This window comes from Schistocerca cancellata, chromosome 8 (genome assembly GCF_023864275.1).
Source record: "Schistocerca cancellata isolate TAMUIC-IGC-003103 chromosome 8, iqSchCanc2.1, whole genome shotgun sequence".
Classification (NCBI taxonomy): domain Eukaryota; kingdom Metazoa; phylum Arthropoda; class Insecta; order Orthoptera; family Acrididae; genus Schistocerca; species Schistocerca cancellata.
Window position 1 is genome coordinate 181,135,024 of NC_064633.1, and position 18,529 is coordinate 181,153,552.

Genomic DNA, 18,529 nt, shown 5'->3' on the forward strand with positions numbered 1-18,529 from the left:
TTATCATTGTGTTCCTCATGTACATTGTCCGCACAGTAGAGCGCATATGAAACCACATGTTCCACTGACTCATCATGTAGAAACGCTAATACTTCATCTACACTTCTTTCTCACTCTGCAAAATTCCTTGTGTTTCTTTGTGAGGAAATTTCAACTTCGGTAACTGTTGTTGTAGACATATCCCACTGTTTGCTTTGTTTATCGTTCCCATTGCTCTACTTTGCATCAACACAACTTGCATTGTAGCACTTTTGTGAGTTACTTGTCGACTAAGCAGTTCAGCTACGCTCCGTAACTTCATGCTGTGCTCATCATACCTCGAGTCCCGCCTCCTGTTGCCATTAGCAACCAATATTGTTGATAATATGCGGGGCGCCGAATGCAGTAAACACGAATGGCTTTTTGCGACCTTGCAGTCAAGGGGCTCCTTGACAGCCTTTATTTGATTGTTTGCTTTGTTTTCGTGGCATCTTGCAAGGGTTACATGAGGAATGATATTTTGCTCCTGTTTTTTTTTTATCTCACAAGAAAGACCAAATATCTGAAAACTATAATGTATTTGGGACTTTACAATAGTGAGACAATGAAAATGAACGAGAGAAATAATTTTCAAAGTTTGGCTCATTATAAGAAAGACAAGATACAAATGGCTCATTATAAGAAAAACAAGATACAAAAGACAAAGTAAGAAGTCGCAATTCAAATGTTTTTCGATATATTTATAGGTATAAGTTTTCTTAAGAAAATAAGATTTGAAAACTCTGACGAAGACATTTTACCTATTCTTTCCGTTCTCAACACTATGGACGACCTTTGCAAGCACATTTTCCAGATACCCTTAGATCGTAACATTACCGTTTTGGGGCTTCGACCGTACAATGACAGTCAATCAGTGATGAGCGCGCGGAGTTTATCCGGTAAGCAAAAGTGTTTTGTGGCCTCAACAGTCATTACCAACACACTAAGAAATTTCGAGAGAGTTCTACGACGATGTCAACTCTGTAGTGATCCGTAGCCAGGATTTTTGAGCATATGCTGTAAACATGTGATCTGAGAAAAAAGAACGTTTCAGATTTGAACAGTTACTGTAACAGCAAGCTTTCAGGGAAAGTGTTTTTAAATTTTAATTTCATTCTCTCTTTCTTTTTTTCCCACCATTATTCGATTTCACACCTACTGGTCTATTCTTTGCTCTCTGTAACCATGTGTCCTTTGGATTTCAGTACCAATTGAATTACACCTTACAACATTACGTGTCGGTATATTTTATTAGCTTAACAAAGTAATATTATTACGGTGCCGCCAGCGTAGTTGGTCAATAGTGAATCTTTACCCAATAAGAGTCACAGAAAGTTCGTGTCTAATGTAAGCAGTCATGGATAGGAATTTAAAGTTTGCTAAGTTTCAGCTGAAAGCACGTTTACCAGAAACCATTGCTTCAGCTAGTTTAATTAGTAATTGAACTCTTTAGCCCATCAGTTATTAGTTGGGGTAAGGCTAAATTCACACTCTGCCAGACGCTCGTCTCTGATTGGCTGTCATGTTAAGTATTTGTGAGCCATGGTCGTTTAGAGAATTTTTGTCGATTTCACGTCCCCTCCCCAGCCGAATCTCATTACCAGGTTGCTTCCTTCCACTCTGTGTGGTCGCTGGGTGTTCCTAAATTCTGTTACAATATTTCGACTTTTTGTAAGGATGGTGCTACCTCATAATCTCGCTTTCACTAGTCCTGTGGAAAACTGAGCAGCATATATCTCCCCCAACACGCAGTTTTGGTGTCGTCATGTAAACAAAAACGACCATTCGTGACAGGCGGTACTCAGTCAGTACTGGGGCGCCGCAAGTAGGCTTACTCGCTACGAGCAGTCGACTGAGACAATTTAGTCACTCGTGTAACAGTAGGTTAAGACTTTGTCCCATCATCAAGAAGCTACGTTGTAAGTACAGAGCAGGACCGTAAGGCAATGTTTTCTGTGTCAGATGCGAAAATCTTCACGGCTCGCTTCCTGTAACACATCGTCCTGTTGAGAAGCGTTTCACCTCGCACGGTGTTATAACTGACTGTTCCCCGCTTTTACGGCAGGCGAATGCTTAGCGGAATGCAGGGTCTTCGCCTTGACACGGCTTCCAACGAAAGCTGTGATGCAACGGGCAAACCCGTTTGATGGTGTATTCGTTCCGCCCCCGGCGGCCACAAAGGCCAATGTCAACAAGACGCACAGTCCAACCCAACGTCACAGCCGACTCAGGCATACATACAGTACGTGGGACGATGTGACATGAAATGAGTTGATCATATAAAATCAGATGCATTGGGGGGAGAGAGAGGGGACGGGAGACAAATGGACAAAATCGAACTATTTGCTCGGAGAATTCTGGGAATAGTAGCGCATCTGCGTAGCAGAATCGTTCACTTACGCAATCTGAACGTGAGTACTGTTATAATGGCTAAAGTTCTCAGCAGATCGGAAGAAAGAAGGTTAAATTTTTTGGCATTCTTGTAACCTTAAAATAACAACCGATTTCTTGTATTCTATGGTGCTGTTTGTTTAAAATCTATAAATACAGTGGAAAGCAATCTTCCAAACCAGTTGAAACTTCCTGGCAGATTAAACCTGTGGGCTTTTTACGGGTAACTGCTCCAGCTACTGAGCTACTCAGGTTCGACCCCCAACGCTCCCTCACAGTTTTACTTTCGTTAGTACTCCTTTCCTGCTTTCCAAATTTCAGAGAATTTTTCCGGCATACCTTGCGGGACTAGCACTTCTACAAGAAACGATATATTGCGCAGAAATGGGTTAGCGGCAGCTTACGGCATGAATTTTCGTTTTGCAGTGGAGTGTACGTTGACATGAAACATCCTAGCAGACCAAAATTGTGTGCCGCACTGCAATATGCTAAATCCCATATTAGTAAATTGTCGAAATGTCTGTAACAAGATCCTCGAGTTACTCTCGGAAATAAACAGTAGCAATGCCAATATTGTATTAGGTACCGAAAGCTGGTTGAAACAAGACATAGCTGGCCGGTGTGACCGAGCGGTTCTAAGCGCTTCAGTCTGGAACCGCGCGACCGCTACGGTCGCAGGTTCGAATCCTGCCTAGGGCATGGATGTGTGTGATGTCCTTAGGTTAGTTAGGTTTAAGTAGTTCTAAGTTCTAGGAGACTGATGACCTCAGATGTTAAGTCCCATAGTGCTCAGAGCCATTTGAACCATTTTTGAACCAGACATAAACAGCAGTAAAATTTTGAACTCGGATTGGACAATGTTTAGGAAGGATAGGACTGATGCTATGGGAGGTGGTGTGTTCATTGCAGTTAAAAGCTGATAAAACGCAGCTGAGATCGATACTGGGTCGGACTGTGAAATAGTCTGGGTAAAGTTGTCAATCAGACAAGGATTGACCATTGTATTAGGATGTTTCTATAGACCACCAGCATCCGCCACAAACGTCACAGAACGTTTCAGGGAAAGTCTTAAGTACATAGGAAATCAATATCCAAATTATCCATTACTTATAGGTGGAGACATCTGGCATCCATTGACTGGAAAAATTACACGTTTATCACAGGGGGCAGAAGCAAAGACTCCTGTGAAGTTATTCCAGGCGCGCTCTCAACATATAACCTTGAGCAATTGGTTAGAAAACCAACTCGAGATGGTAACATATATCTTGGCGACAAACAGACCTGATCTTTTTGTGGAAGTTAATCTACAAGAAGGTATTAGCTACCATAATGTCGTTGTGGCTTCTATGTTAGTGCAAGATGCTTGTACTGAGGCGTTCAGACAGTCGTTTTTCCCTCGTGCGATCCGCGAGTGGAACAGAGGGGGAGGCGGGGGGGGGGGGGGTATGGCTTTGGCGCGAATTGTGCCCTCCGCGACACACCGCTTGGTGGCTAGCGGAGTATATATGTAGATGTAGCCGTAGAATTCGAATCCAGAATTTGGACTTTCGCGGAAACTGTTTTACGAACTGAGCCATCTGAACGCGACTCACAACACTCGTTCCAAGAAGTATGGGAAGTAAGCAAGATAGACCGCAGAACGGAAGCTGTCGGACAGAGCTGTGTACCGTATCTGTTCCCGCAAAACGCAAAATGTTCCGGGTTCGAGTCCAGTCGGCACACAGTTTTAATGCGCCAAACTGTTTTACGAACTGAGCCATCTGGACGCGACTCACAACACTCGTTCCAAGAAGTATGGGAAGTAAGCAAGATAGACCGCAGAACGGAAGCTGTCGGACAGAGCTGTGTACCGTATCTGTTCCCGCAAAACGCAAAATGTTCCGGGTTCGAGTCCAGTCGGCACACAGTTTCAATGCGCCAAGACGTTTCACATATGCGCACACTCCCCCTCAGAGTGAAAGTTCTTTCTGGCTCCAAACCCGTCGATTAAGAAGTTCTTTTCGCAGATTACACTTATATACTTTTCACTGCATGAAAGAGAGTGTGTGATGTGTGTGTGTGTGTGTGTGTGTGTGTGTGTGTGTGTGTGAACGAATGTTATAAAAAGCTGTAAAAATAGATGATGCTGAGGAAATTAGATAATAAAAAGAGACACCAAAAGCAGCAAACAATTTTTGCTGTTTGAGGACCAAATGTAACTGGCAGTGTTAGAAGTAAAAATAGCAAGAAAAGCTTTTTTTTAGGAAAGAGAAGTGTGGTAACATCAAATATAAATTTATGAAGTCTTTTATAAAATTAAGATACACACATATACTGTATATTTGCGTGTTGTCCGTTCAGTCAGACATGTTCGACAAAAAAGACACCACTATGTGTAGCAGCGGCTGTTAATTACACGAATTAGGTGAAACCATTGACATCCGCGGTATTTCGGTTTTGAAAAAAATCCAAAGACGATAGGTCCAAATTTGTGCTGATCTGGGGGCTCAAACCCAATTTTCCAGCTTAACGCGAAAGGTCGCCTTGACCGCTTCGGCTATCCTGGCACGCTTCCTATCCGACACAGCTACCCATCCTGGCGTAAGCAAGCAGCGTCCCTGTCCTTTCTTCTCTTGATGGCTGCTGTGATTCCCACAGGAGTCCGAATCAGGGTGGGCTGCCAGCAGGAGGTGAATGGACAGGAACGCTACTTGCGTACATCAGAATGGGAAGTTGGGTCGGATAGTACGGTCATGGTAACTCGGCGTGTTCGGTCAGATGGTTAGCTGCCCTCTGTAATAAAAAAAAACTGGTGTCTTGCGACGTCCGCCACGAGCAGAAGCAACTAACGAAAACGAACAAAATGAGATTAAAAAATAAAAATAAAAAAAAACATTCAAGGTGACCGCTCGCGTTAGCGGAAAACTTGGGTTCGAATTCCGGTCCTGCACAAATTTTCACCTGGCGTCTTTGGATTTGCTTCAAAGCCCGAATGCGGCTGGTGTCGCTGGTTTCACTAAATTTTATACAATCATTTTTCTGGAGTGTAATCTTGTTCGAAAGGAAAACCTAGACGATACACAGTACAAACAATAACACAACTGGATAATCTGAAATGTGTTGCTGCAGAGCAATGATAAACATTAGATGGGGAGATCGTCTGGATAATCAAGAGGTCTTGTATGAAATCAGGGAAAAAATTATGGCACAACTTCATTAAACGAGATGATTGTATTATGGGATACATCATGAGGCATCAAGGAATAGTCATTTTCGTTTTGTGCTTATAGAGGCTAAAGTGAGAGATAAAAGTTGTAGAGGAAGACCGAGAATTGACTAAAGCAGGTGGGCTCTGGGGGATGAAGGTCGCAGTAGTTTTGCAAAGATGAAGAATCTTACACAGTACAGACAACGATGATGAGCTGCAATCAACCTAGTTTTCGGGCTCAAAACTACAACAACAAACAACAAGTTGAGCTAACCGTGCCTGTACCATTTAACAGATAATCTGTATTCTTCGTTAACAAACGAAGCGGAGAACAGATGACAATTGGTGTCCTTCCGCGGTTGCTTCTTTTTCTTGCATTTACATTTTCCTGTGGGAACAGCGTCCAGAAAATGCTGATCGACAGAGAATTTTAAAACTCTCACCAGCACCCTATAGTCTCCAAAGACTACCAATATCCCTACTTTCTTACGAAGAACAAAACCGTCTTACAGAATTTGCTCTACTTGACATCTGTTTTTTTTTTTAGTCTCGAAAGTAAAATTACAATCCCACAAAAAATTGGCTTCCTCGTAGCACTCCCCTTTTGTTTCTTTTGGTTCAATACAGAAGATAAATGATCTAAATTATTATTTAATTGACTAATTTGCAGGCAAAAACTCTCTCAGTATCTTAAATAGCTGAATCCACATTGTCATTTCTTATAGTAACTTTCCCAGTAGGTTGACTTTCCAGTATAACAGGCTGTCGTTCAAAGTAATTTTTTCCTGTGCCTTACTGACGCCCTTATCTCGACCTTATAATGTAATGACATTCAAAAAACGCTGAGAGCATACGGATAAACCCTACGTAGCACCATACTCACATGGTTTTGTAGGTAATGGATGTTGGCGAAAAAAGAACGATGTTCTGCTCATCTGAATGCTCACGCCGTAGATATTCTTATTCTATGAGAGTGACCAGCAGTAAACATAACGTTTTTGAGAAGTGAAATGACCCTCTCACTGTTTTTTGTTAACATAGCTCACAAAATGCTCGCTGTATTCCGGACCAATTTAATTAATGTAATTTTCTCATGCCATATATACTGCCTTATGTAAAAGATCTACAGAACCACTTCAACAGGGGGACATTTATGACTGAAGTACGGAATGAACGCACAATGTTGATTCGCTTGAAAAATACAACGTTACTGTGCGACATTACAAACGGACACTGTAATGTTTTATTTTCTGTCCAAATAAAAGTCGTGAGCGATTTGCAATTCTGAAAACATAATTGAGCCACATTGCGATAGTTACTGCTTCTCTATTTTCAAAACAATGTGTGTTACCTATATTCCCTTCCATTGCATAAGTTTCATAGTAAAGGAATCTGTATATACGTGTCGTTGTCTGGAACCGCTGTAGTGACACTGCGATATTTTTGTTATTGGACTTTTAAAGAAAACGTAAAACATTTGTTGTGCACACAGTATTGTTTGTGAAAGCACACACACAAAAACTGATACCACCTGACCACGATAAACTTTTAGACATGTTTCACCAAGCAGAGGGGTAAAATTAAAAGATTCACACATACATAGTTCGTTGGTCTTAGAATATCTTTGACAATAAACGGTATTACCACCATGGTAGACGTATGGAGAAACGAGAACTTCCAGGATGAGAATCCTGTTCCCGAGAACCAAAAGGAATCGAATGCACACCACAACATAAAAAAAGTCTTCCATTTTAGATCCTTATAGAATATTCTATAGAGATCTCTTCGTTTCTAAATATTCTGAGAATTCATCACTACGCCTACAGACCCCGAAAATTGTGGATATGACATTAATATTGGTCGTTTGCGATATACGTCAGCCATTCCTTACTGCCTCCCCAGCCCCTCGTCCTGGGTAAGATAAGTGTTTTGGGGAAAATCTTATAGTACTTTCGTTCAGATGTTATGTAGTGGCCGGCTGGAGTGGACGAGCGGTTCTAGGCGCTTCAGTCTGGAACTGCGCGACCACTACGGTCTCAGGTTCGAATCCTGCCTCGGGCATGGATGTGTGTGATGTCCTTAGGTTAGTTAGGTTTAAGTAGTTCTAAGTTCTAGGAGACTGATCTCAGATTTTAAGTCCCATAGTGCTCAGAGCCATTTGAACCATTTGTTATGTAGTCTGGTCAAAATTACTCCAAGCCTTTCAGAGCTACCCAGAATTATGCTTCCACAGATTCATTTGAACCTGTTTATTGTTGCAAAGTTACGTATCACACGTTAAGATTTATTTCCGTTAGAACTAGCTTTAACATACGAACACATCTACCAGTAGTCATGGTTGGCACTCTCATGCTAACGTATAAAGAGGATGTGCCTAGTAAAGTCACACATTAAAATCTATACCCATGCAGGACTCGAGAAGCGCCCTGTCCTCTTTGGGTCGCTGACACTACACCAAGGTCACAGACGAATTTCGACGCCCACAGGTCGAGACGTTTCCTGGGAGCTGTTCCTGCATTTGTGGGGCTCTTCCAGATATTGTTGCCGCTTTACGTATCATTAGTCCTTAAACAACTTAATTATTTTCATCACAGTTTATTTGTAAAATATTATAAGTACTTGCATTTTTACTATCATTTCTGGAAGTTACTGGGGCATTTCGTTTCGAGCTTGTACGTGTTTGATGTTGCCAGTACCGTATGTTGTATGTTTAATACATAACATCATTTGCTTAACACATGAAGAAAACAATGAAGGTGCCTGAATTCCTGTAACTAAGAAATGAGAAATGAAAATGGAAACCCGAAAACCGAACACTTTTAAACAACTGAGATGCGAGAACTAAAAAATTGAGGGTTATAAATAAAACAACATGCAAGCAAAATTCGGAATAGAAATGATGAATGCAACAACATGGACGGAAATGTAAAACGATAAAAATTAAATCGAAGTTAATGCATAAAAATAAAATCACGAGAACAAAGATTCCAAATGAAAAAAGAATGATACGAAGAAAAATGAGAGCAAATAGAAAATTTAATACGATGATTAAAATGCGTGGCAAAGGATTATGAATAAAAAATTACATTTGAAACAATTAACTAAAAAAACAATTATCAAAGTCTTTTCGGTAAACACATAAAATAAAAAAATCTCGAAGCACTTGACAGGATCCGAGCTCACAACATTCGTCGTGACAGGAACATATTTTAACGCCTACACTACGCGACCGCTGCGTAGAATTCTATACATTTTAGCATATCGATACAAAGCATAGCTAAATGTCACATTAACCGTGACTGCGCCATTGGTGGGAGTATAAACGTTTGTGTCAACAATTTTCTAACACTACAAAGTGAGAACTGAAAACTGAGAACTCGTTGGAATCGAGAACTTTGCAGTTATCGGGTCTCGCTTTGTCCATCACTACGTCTAACTTTAGACTCTGTTAGCATTAAGTGTTTAACAGTCGAACGGGAAGATCTTTATGGATTAGCCCACCTTGGCGTTGACAAGTACTGAGAAAGTTTTTGACCCAGTTTCAGTTAAATCTGTACTGAGAGCCTTCGAGAAACTTGTCCTTCACTCAAAATACGCTAGTTTACTGCATCTTGATGCCGTATATTCCATTATAATTCATGAAGATGGTAGAAATATCAGAGCTGAATGAAGTGCCAGCCAATAATATTCCATATCAGCAAATGTATTCTCAGCAATTATAGAGGAAACTTGAAGATCCTTGAATTGAGAAAAGGAAGAAGGAATACGCATTAATGGATTATATCATGAACAATACGTTTTGTTAATGATTCTGTACTCTTTATCTGTAGTGCAGATAAACTTAAACAACGTAATACTGCAAAAATGAAAGTCAAATATAATAAAACTAAAACACTAGGTAATCACCACATGGAAAATAAAATGGCACAAATTATCAGCAGCCATAAAAGCAGTCTACGAACATCTGTATTTTGGGCAGTTGAGACGATGACTGGATGGATAGCAAAAGTAGTAAAGAGAAGAGTAAAATTGGCTTGGTATGTTTTTCTTAAATTAAACAATATTTTCAAAACCAGGCTTTCGATGGGTCTGAAACGGCTAGTTTACAATCAGAGTGTAATACCAGTTTTGTCTGATGACAGTCAGACACTGAGTTTTAATGCAAAAACAGTTTCATAGTTGAGAGTTGTTCAGCGAGAAATACACTCCTGGATATTGAAATAAGAACACCGTGAATTCATTGTCCCAGGAAGGGGAAACTTTATTGACACATTCCTGGGGTCAGATACATCACATGATCACACTGACAGAACCACAGGCACATAGACACAGGCAACAGAGCATGCACAATGTCGGCACTAGTACAGTGTATATCCACCTTTCGCAGCAATGCAGGCTGCTATTCTCCCATGGAGACGATCGTAGAGATGCTGGATGTAGTCCTGTGGAACGGCTTGCCATGCCATTTCCACCTGGCGCCTCAGTTGGACCAGCGTTCGTGCTGGACGTGCAGACCGCGTGAGACGACGCTTCATCCAGTCCCAAACATGCTCAATGGGGGACAGATCCGGAGATCTTGCTGGCCAGGGTAGTTGACTTACACCTTCTAGAGCACGTTGGGTGGCACGGGATACATGCGGACGTGCATTGTCCTGTTGGAACAGCAAGTTCCCTTGCCGGTCTAGTAATGGTAGAACGATGGGTTCGATGACGGTTTGGATGTACCGTGCACTATTCAGTGTCCCCTCGACGATCACCAGTGGTGTACGGCCAGTGTAGGAGATCGCTCCCCACACCATGATGCCGGGTGTTGGCCCTGTGTGCCTCGGTCGTATGCAGTCCTGATTGTGGCGCTCACCTGCACGGCGCCAAACACGCACACGACCATCATTGGCACCAAGGCAGAAGTGACTCTCATCGCTGAAGACGACACGTCTCCATTCGTCCCTCCATTCACGCCTGTCGCGACACCACTGGAGGCGGGCTGCACGATGTTGGGGCGTGAGCGGAAGACGGCCTAACGGTGTGTGGGACCGTAGCCCAGCTTCATGGAGACGGTTGCGAATGGTCCTCGCCGATACCCCAGGAGCAACAGTGTCCCTAATTTGCTGGGAAGTGGCGGTGCGGTCCCCTACGGCACTGCGTAGGATCCTACGGTCTTGGCGTGCATCCGTGCGTCGCTGCGGTCCGGTCCCAGGTCGACGGGCACGTGCACCTTCCGCCGACCACTGGCGACAACATCGATGTACTGTGGAGACCTCACGCCCCACGTGTTGAGCAATTCGGCGGTACGTCCACCCGGCCTCCCGCATGCCCACTATACGCCGTCGCTCAAAGTCCGTCAACTGCACATACGGTTCACATCCACGCTGTCGCGGCATGCTACCAGTGTTAAAGACTGCGATGGAGCTCCGTATGCCACGGCAAACTGGCTGACACTGACGGCGGCGGTGCACAAATGCTGCGCAGCTAGCGCCATTCGACGGCCAACCCGCGGTTCCTGGTGTGTCCGCTGTGCCGTGCGTGTGATCATTGCTTGTACAACCCTCTCGCAGTGTCCGGAGCAAGTATGGTGGGTCTGACACACCGGTGTCAATGTGTTCTTTTTTCCATTTCCAGGAGTGTAGATATATGTGTGCAAGCGGGGCAGCACATCATTCGGATAACTGAAAATTCCGATAATCTGGAAAGACATAGAATGGAATGCTCAGTTCGAATATAACAGATTTCTTGAGAGCAATTAGCTTATCTCCATGAATCAGCATGGTTTTAGAAAGCATCGCTCGTACGCAACAAGGCTTGCCCTTTTCTCACATGATATACTGCGTACTATGGATGAAGCGCAACAGGCAGATTCCATATTTTTAGATTTCCGGAAACCATTTTACACCGTGCTCCACTGCAGACTTTTAACGAAGATACAAGCATGTGGAATAGGTTCCCACATATATTAGTGGCTCGAAGACTTCTCAAGGAATAGAACCCAGTATGTTGTCCGCAACGACGAATGTTCATCAGAGACAAGGATATCGTCAGGAATGTCCCATGGAATGCCATAGGACCACTGTTATTTTCTTTATGCATAAATGATTTGGTGAACAGGGTGGGCAGCAAACTGCGATTGTTTGCTGATGACATCGTGATGTCCAGGAAGGTGTCGATGTTGGATGACTGTAGGAGGATACAAGACAACTTACCCAAAATTTATGGTTGATGTGAAGACTGACAACTAGCTCTAAATGTAGACAAATGTAAGTTAATGCGGAAGAGTAGGAAAAGCATACCCGTAATGTTCGGATTCAGTGTTAATGCCCTGCTTGAGGCTGTCGCGTGGTTTAAGGCGTAACGTTGCAGAGCAATATGAAATGAAACGAGCATTTGAGGACAATGGTAGGGAAAGCAAATGACTAGCTTCGATTTGTTGGGAGAATTTTTGGGAAGTGTGGTTCACCTGTAAAGGAGACCACACAAAAAAATGGTTCAAATGGCTCTGAGCACTGTGGGACTCAACTGCTGTGGTCATAAGTCCCCTAGAACTTAGAACTACTTAAACCTAACTGACCTAAGGACATCACACACATCCACGCCCGAGGGAGGATTCGAACCTGCGACCGTAGCGGTCGTGCGGTTCCAGACTGTAGCGCCTTTAACCGCTCGGCCACTCCGGCCGGCGGAGACCACACATACGACGCTAGTGTAACGTATTCTTGAGTACTGCTCGAGTATTTGGGGTCCGTACCAAGGACGTCATTGAGGCAATTCAGAGACGGGCTGCTACCGATAGGTTCGAACAACACGCAGGTGTTACGGGGGTGCTTCGGGAACTCAAAAGGAAATTCCTGGAGGGACGGCGACGTACTTTTCGAGGCACACTATTGAGAAAATTATGAGCTGCCACCAACGTATATTTCGCGTAAGGACCACGAAGATACGAGAAATTAGGGCTCATACGGAAGCTTGTAGAACGTCATTTTTCACTTGTTCTATCTGCTAGTGGAACAGGAAAGGAAATGACTGGTAGTTGTACATGTACCCTCCGCCACGCATCGTAGACAAATATAAGTTAATGCGGAAGAGTAGGAAAAACATACCCGTAATGTTCGGATTCAGCGTTAGTGAAATGCTATAAACTCAACGTTATTTTAATTTCCATGTAAATACACAATTCGCACATTATTTTCACATAACCGTTGACCATATATTGAAAGAAAATATTTTTATACACTGCAGTAATCAGTAAGTTCATTTTAAGTCCGATTCACATGTCATTTATGTACAGCAGGATCACGTAGGTGTTTCACGAGCAGTAGGCCTACTTCGGTCGAAATGGTTTCCGTCTCTGGCGCTCGAAATAATCGGTTATTTTGTCCAGATGCATTGATACTTCTGTATGTGCCATAAGATCTTCTGATTGATCGTAAATTTCATCAGCTGATCCATCGTCACTATCGTCATTATCTGCTGACGAACAAACATCGATAGCTTCGTCATGACAAATCATACCATAGTACGCGTCACCAGAAAATCGTGGCCTATCATTTAGTGTATAACACTTTCGTCCTTGCATTTTGAAGTCTTTGAAAATATTTCAACATCAAATTCTGCATCACTGTTTTCCAGTAATTTTCGTTTATCCATTCTGTTTAGTACACCTGACGTTTTGTCCATGGACACTGCTACTTCATTGCTCTTTGATGTCATTTTGCATTCGCAACAAATGGGGACAATATAGTACTTTATAACTCAGTGTCAACTTTTTATCTGTCATCGTGCCAGGATCTGTGTATAGCGCTTGGCTGAATTTAAATTTAATTATTCTCATGGTAGTTGACAATTCCTTTTACTTGTTACCAATATAGATGAAGAGAGTCAACCACTTTTTCAGCAGAAGAGTCCTGCTGCCACGTGTGGGTGTATGAAATTACGCAGCAACGGTACATACTCATGTTCTTAATGGATTGGTGATCCTGAGTGGACTGTTTTTGGTTTCAGACAAAGTCTCATATTTGTGTTGTAGTTGTTGCTGGAATTGGGATTGCGGATAAACAAATCATGGCCAGCACCTAAATGGGAGGGGAAAGGACAGATTAGCTGAGGAGCATCTAGCAGAAAGTTTAAGGTGGGACACAAGCACACAAGGCAAAATCTCAGTGGCTATTTGGGGCAGAGTCAGGTCAGAGATGGTCAGTCTTGACATAAATTAGAACATAACAGTACCCTGATATATGTAATAGTTTCCAGAAAAGTTAATTTAACTTGTTCCGTCGGAACGTTAGGGTACAGAGAAACAAGATAAATGAGAATCTTGTACGTCTAGAAGTAACAGAAGCTCCACTACGTTCTGAACGCAGTGCAACGAAAGGGAGGTCGAAGATAACTATAACAGATTAGAGATTCGCGTCTACTCGCGTAGAATCAACATGGCGAAAGGAGAAGATGCAACGTAGAGTCTATTAAGTAAAGTCGTGGTCGGGTTAATCGGTTGAAATAGGTATCTGACAACAAACTAAAACATATACACACACACACACACACATACATATATATATATATATATATATGAATAAAAGAAAAATGCAATTACAATTAATAATACGTCCTCTCACCCGAAGCGTTATGATTGCTTGGCAAGTTTTCCGCGTAGTCATGTGGAAGACACCTCCAAACGCGTCGAATTTGCACTGACAACTGTTTAAAAATGAAGATTTTTTCCCTTTTTCTCCTTAAATTTAGACCATATATTTTCAATAGGATTAGCGTCAAGCAACTGTGAGGGCCAATTCAGTCTCTGCAAAGCCTGCTGTGGTGCCTCGGATCAAACCTCTTTGATAAATGCTACGCGTAAGCTACACTCGTGTCTCTTATTGAGCATTGGAGCCGAGAATTCTAATGTCGACCACGATCTTACTTAACAGACTGTATGTAAACGTTGGACACAAATTGAAAATTATTGAAACAAGGAGCTTTTGTCTTCATCGGAGTAAAATAAAATAAAATAAAATAAAATAAATTGCCAAATTTCGAGTACAGTGGAGCCAGTAATTAGATGATAAAGAAAAGAAGAAGAGGAATGAGTTCGTGCACGGTGCCTCCCAGCAGGACGCGTTTCGGGTTGGTGATGCAGCCACTCCCATGTATAGAACAAACAAGTGGAGAGTTCTATCTGCCTTCGTATTTCACGGGTGGTCGATGGACGGAAGTGCTGTTTGATAATGTGCATCAGTTTGTGAACTTCGAGCAAGCTGCAGTAATTGCAGGCCAGCAACTTCTGTTAATCAGGACAACGAAAAACCAGCCAAAGTTGCAAGTGTCACTTTTTTTATTTACTCCACGACTGCTCGGGGAGGAAACTAGTCATCGAGTAAAGAAAAAAGTGAAATTTGCATTCTGTCTGGTTTTTCGTTGTGCGGCATCAGTTTGTCCGTCTACAGCACGCTGCACGCAACGTGTACATTCAAGATAACGATAGGCCACCTAATCACTAACGAAAAGTGTAATAATGATTTGAGAAACAGTCCATGGATAAGAGGATTATTGTGTTCCCATGAAGGGACAAGAAATTATTGCCTGTATGTCTCAGTATCATCTCTAATTTCCCTGAAAGTTGGACGTATTGGAATCGTTAGTCCGTTGTAAATGCTATCTATTGAAATATCCTCAACAACGTTTTGCAGAAATATTGTCTTCTTCTTTCTAGAGATTCCCGCCTAAGTTCACGCGCCACTTTCCTGATACCCTTATGGTTCTCGAACCGTCCCGTAAAAAATGTGTCACGTCTCTGAATTATTTTGATAATGCCCTTTAATCTGATCTGGTGATGCCAAAACACACGGTCAATATCCAAAAATTAGTCACATAGCCACTCTCTACTCAATCTTCTTTGGCAGAGAACTAAAATTTCTCAAAACCCTTGCAGTAAAATGTAGTCGGCCTTGCCCTTCTCCTTCAGTTGACTTTAAGTGATCGAGTCTTTTCATAAGATTTTGAGAAGTTTAGCCTCGATATTTAATCGACTCGATTCAGTCAAGCAGCTTACCATTAATAATACATTCGAACAACATTACGCGAGTGTTTCTCCTACACATCAGTATTAACCTGCTTTGATCCACAGTCAAACTATGATGCCATTCACCGCATAAGAAAGAAAGAAATTCTGGCCTCCTATTCAGCGAGCCCGGGTTCGATTCCCGGCCGCGTTGGAGATTTTCTCCGTCCGTGGACGTGGTGTTGTGTTGTTCTCATCATCCTCTCATCATCATCGACGCGCAAGTCGCCCAATGTGTGCGTCACATTCAATAAGACTTGCAACACGGCGGCCGAACTTCCCCAGACCCGGCCTCCTGTCCAGCAATGCCATAAGATCATTTTTTTAAAAAATCCAGAATGACGCCACCAACGACAACACTGTTCGGAACACAATAGTGTCATTATCGAAGAGTCATATAATGCTACTCATCCAATTCTACATTTCGTTTGTGTACCTGGAGAACAGGAGTTGTGCTATCACTGTTATCTCCGAACACTTGTCATACTTGACAATCTATCTGTTTATATATTTATCTATCTCTCTATCTGTCTGTCACTCAAAACGTATTCGTGCCAGACACATTAACTCACCGAATAAAATACTAGTCACCGCTCATAAAGAACAGACTGATCGCTCTGGAGCCCTGTACCTGTTGTAAAACTGGTACGAGGCGGTCATTTCATTCTCCACAGATGACCGAAGTCGTGATAGTAACGTAGTATGTACAAGAGCTTGTTGGAGAGTAATCTCTCCCAATTTTTTTATTCTGTTCTCAATATCGGTTGAGATATTACATGTCGACTTCCCCGCTTCGCTGACGCAGACTCTGCAAGACAGGCGCTCTGCATCGCGGGGTAGCTTGCTGTCCAGGTTTCGAGAGGGTGCGTTTCTGCATTTTGGGGAGATGACCAAACAGCGACGTCCTCAGTCCCATCGGATTAGGGAAGGATGGGGAAGGAAGTCGGCCGTTTCCTTTCAAAGGAATCATCCCGGCATTTGCCTGAAGCGATTTAGAGAAATCACGAAAGACCTAAATCAGGATGGCCGGACGCTGGTTTGAATTCGAGACCAGTGAGCTAACCACTGCGCCACCTCGCTCGGTTGACGCAAGTTAAACCCCTCTGTCGCTAGAGGGCTCCAAACTGTAGCGTGTAACATGGCGGTGTGTAACGTAACTATGTCGATGCGTGAGAAACAGTTTGCTGTAATCGAGTTGCTAACTGCAGAAAACATACCTCAAGTGGAAATCCACATAATGAAACCTGCGTAGCTGATGACTGTATCGACGTCAGCACTGTGCAACACTCGGTTCAACATTTTGACTCCGAAACCAAGAGGGCCTCAATGAAGTTCCACCACGAAGGATCACTGGCGTCAGAAAAGTTCTGGACCATGCCATCAGCAGGTAGCGTCATGCCCAAAGAGTTATGAGATGTGCGGTTCATTTGGAATTCATACCAAATGCAAGCAAGATAAACCCTGCAAGGTACTGCGAGACCCTCAGAAAACTGAAAGTAAGAATTCGAAAAGTCTGACAGTGTCAGACGACACACAAGCGCTACGACCTCTGCAGCAGTCCGACGCCTTGTGTTCACTGCCATCGATCATCCTTTGTAGAGTCCCTACTTGACCCCATGTGATTTTTGTCTGTTTCCATAACTTAAAGAACACCTTCAAGGACTTCACTTTGATAGTGATGAGACGGTGCAAGTAGAAGTAAGGTTGTGGCACAGTCAGCGAAGTCAAACGTTCTACAGTGATTATGCAACAAATTGCTCTTTATTGGGAGAAACTTGTTCGTCACCAAGATGGCTATCTTGAGAAGAAATATATGAAGGAACAAGTTAATAAAGTTCGTTACATTTTAAAAGTTTTAAGAGTTTTCACATAAAAAATTCTGAGGCATTATTTTTGATCGTGCCCTCGTATGTGCCAGTGGCTGTATGGAAACAGCACAGCAGGATATCAAATGAAACTATATAGTTCCAGTGACCTAGTCACGTCTCAAACACCTATGATGTATACATGCAGACTTACACGACGAATGGAAACTTCTACTAAGGCCAGGATTTGAGCCCTGGTCTCCAACTCACTAGGTAGATTCGCTAACCACTACATCATCCTGGCTTTGCAAAACTGATTTTGGCGAAGGAACCAAACAGCGACGTCATCGGTTCCATCGGATTATGGAAGGGTGGGGAAGGAAGTCAGCCGTTTCCTTTCAAAGGAACCACCTGGCATTTGCCTGAAGCGATTTAGAGAAATCACGAAAAACCTAAATCAGGATGGCCAGACGCTGGTTCGAACCGTCGTCCTCCCAAATTCGATACCAGGCTTTGCCCACCTACCTGCTCAATCCAAATTCCCATTCACGCCTCAGCCAACTTGCTATTCCCCCTGAAGTCGATCATAATAGTAAGCAGGAGATCCAGATTCGAATCCCAGCCGTGGTACTAATTTTCATTCGTCGGTTCAGTCTGCATATATACATCACAGATGTTTGAGACTTGAAAAGGTCTCTGGAACCGTATAGCTTCACTTGATTAAAGCACCTATTCCTGAGTTTCAGGCAGGACTCCAGTTTTGTTCGATGTTGAGGCGCTATTCCAATACAACTGGAGAGCCTCTGCAATGCTGCTCGAGTTTAAGAGCAATACCATGTGGGCTGAGTTGTGACTTGGAATTTGGATTGATAGGGAGGTGTGCTAGGGTCGTCTGCGCAGTTGTGCAAAGCCATTGTGCCAGGGACGGCGTTGTGGTTAGCGCCTCTGCCTAGAGAGTAGAAAATCCATGTTCAAATCCCAGCCTTGGTCTAAATTTTCATTCGTTGCTTCAGTCTGGATACGTACACCGCAGGATGTGTCGACAGGGAGGTATGAAAGAATGGGCGAAGGGATCTACTGTGT